Below are 2,776 nucleotides of genomic sequence, written 5' to 3'. Positions count from 1 at the left end.
GGGGCCTGTAGCCCGCCAGGCTCCTCTATCCATGGGACTTTTAAGGCAAGTGTACTGGAACGGGTTACCATTGCCTGCTCCAGGGGATCTTCTTGCTGCTGCTGCTGCTAAGTCTCTTCAGTCGTGTCCAACTCTGTGCAACCCCATAAATGGCAGCCCACCAGGCTCCCCCGTCCCTGGGATTCTCCAGGCAAGAACACTGGAGTGGGTTGCCATTGCCTTCTCTGGGGATCTTCTTGACCCAGGTATTAAACCCGAATTTCCTGTGTCTCCTGCATTGCAGGCAGATTCTTTGCCACTGAGCCAGCAGGGAAGCTATATATATATATATATACACACACACGTGTGTGTGTGTGTACGTATGTATGCACGTGTATATATGTGTATGTGTATATATGTGTGCTGTGCTGTGCTTAGTCACTCAGTCATGTCCAACTATTTGCGACCCCATGGGCTGTAGCCTGCCAGGCTCCTCTGTCCATGGGGATTCTCCAGGCAAGAATACTGGAGGGGGTTAACATGCCCTCCTCCAGGGGATCTTCCCAACCCAGGGATCAAACCCACATCTCCTGCATTGCAGATGGATTCTGCACCTTCTGAGTTGGGGAGGGGCAGGTGGGCACTTGAACTATATGCACACAAGAGCTTCAGTACCAAAAGAAAAGCAGCCATTAGGTTGGATAACTTGCTTCTGTTAAATTTTCAAGGTAATCTATACTTCATCTACCACAATATTTAAACTTTTTTAGTTTTTTTGTTGATTGTCTGATTTTCTTGCCACACCATAAGTTTCAAGGTGGTAAGAATCACATAGATCACAGTAACATATTTCTTATTCCACTCATCATTCCAATCAGGGAATGCATACTTTTATTAGTAATAACTAAAAAACAGAATTCCAAGTATGTACCAAAGGCATTCTTGTTAATAGTGAAATTCAGGAAGACTATTTAAATCAGCTTTTAAGAAATTCACCGCAAGTTGACTCATGTGAGTAACAATCAGTATAGGTCAGTTTCTGCTTCTGCTTTTACTGGCAAATGGTGGCCAAATGCCAAAAGGCAGGGTCAACCCACACAGCTGCTTGCAGTGATTCATTTCCCTTGATCTCCCAGCTGACCCATCAGGGAGAACAGCAGGTTTCAAGCCCTGGTTACCAGCCTCATGGTTGCAAGGACCCTGCCTCCCCTTCCACTGTAGGAGCATTTTAAAGGTTACAGTGAGGGTCGGTCATCCTGGGAAGCAAAGTCGTTTCCACGTCTAGAGTGTAAGCAGGAAAGAAAGATCCAGAAGAAACCGAAATGTTGATTTTTCGGGTCAGGCGCCCCCATGGTGCTGAGTCACCAAACGCGCCCCGCTGCTGGTTTTCTGTCCCACCACACCCAGACATGAACCCCATGTTCCAACCACCTCACCAGTTTCCAAATAACACAGTTGTTTTTACCCCTTGGTCTCACCGCTATTCCCAATAGCTGGAATGCTCCTTCCTCTTCTTTGAGAACCTCCCATTCCCTCCCTGGTGCAACCCAACTGTCTCTAGAAGCTTCTCATAAACCCTCCCAGGTGGATTAGATCCCGCATTCTTAGTGGGGGGATAATGAACAGAGGGGATGAAAATTGGCTCTTGGAAGGCAAAAAAATTCTTACTCTTTTTATGCATAAAACTCATACATACATGATGGGGCTTCCCTAGTGGCAGTAGTGGTAAAGAACGCACCTGCCAAGGCAAGAGATGTAAGAGATGTGAGTTCAGTCCCTGGGTTGGGAAGATCCCCCGGAGAAGGAAATGGCAACCTGCTCCAATACTCTTGCCTGGAGAAGCCTATGGACAGAGGAGCCTTGAGGGCTATAGCCCATAGAGTCACAAAGAGTCAGACGTGACTGAAGCTACCAGCATGCATGTGCCTATACTATGAAATTTTCATCTCAGGGGCAGCGGTTAGAAGAAAACATCTAAAAAGACTCCTTAAGTGGGTATTAGTGAAAATAATTTTGAGAAACCCTGGGTTATATGCTCCTTTGACTCTCACTGTGCATACTATTTAGCTTGTTTCAAATCACTGATTTAGGAGAGTCTGCTGCCCAGCATTTTTGCAGTAAAAGCTGTCATCCCCTTTTGTAAATAGCCTGCCTTCCCTGACCCCAGTTGTGGCTGCAAGATTCATAAGACCTGGGACAACTGCTTGCTCTCCATCACCCCCTCAGGCCCAAGCCCAGTACCTCAACAGTGGACAGTGGACACTAAGGAGATGTTTGTTCAACAGCCCTGAGGCGATCACGGCTTCTCAGCCCTGCTCACAAGTTTTATACCAGCCGTGCTCTACAAAGAAGCTGTGATCCCTTCCCACACTCTTTCAGCATCTGTATTTGATGAGATAGTGTTTCGTAAATTTTGACTCCATTTGCAACAACCAAAGAAGAGATGACTCCAATCTAATACTCACAAGTGTGTATTATAGTTTCTACTGAAACAATTTTCCTCTCTAAAATCACTCATTTCTACCAAAATAGCCAAAAACAGATTATTTTTTTAATGGAAATAAAAATTTCTTGTAATCTTGAAAAAATAACAAAGAGATGATTCCAGTATGAACTTAACAGTGCAGCTGTGTGCTGTTCCAGCGTCTAAGGGGTACTCTGACTCAGCTGTTGTTTGACATGCTCTGCTTCCAAATGCCGTGGCGAGCCCCTGGTAACCATGTCTCCATCAAGGAGGGCATGTGCACTGTGACATAAGCTGAATCAGAAGTACTGGGTGACAATTTGCGACGTGTTT

The sequence above is a fragment of the Bison bison genome, unplaced genomic scaffold (assembly GCF_000754665.1).
Source record: "Bison bison bison isolate TAMUID 2011002044 unplaced genomic scaffold, Bison_UMD1.0 scf7180017864043, whole genome shotgun sequence".
Taxonomy (NCBI): domain Eukaryota; kingdom Metazoa; phylum Chordata; class Mammalia; order Artiodactyla; family Bovidae; genus Bison; species Bison bison.
Note: the sequence above shows the minus strand (reverse complement) of the source record.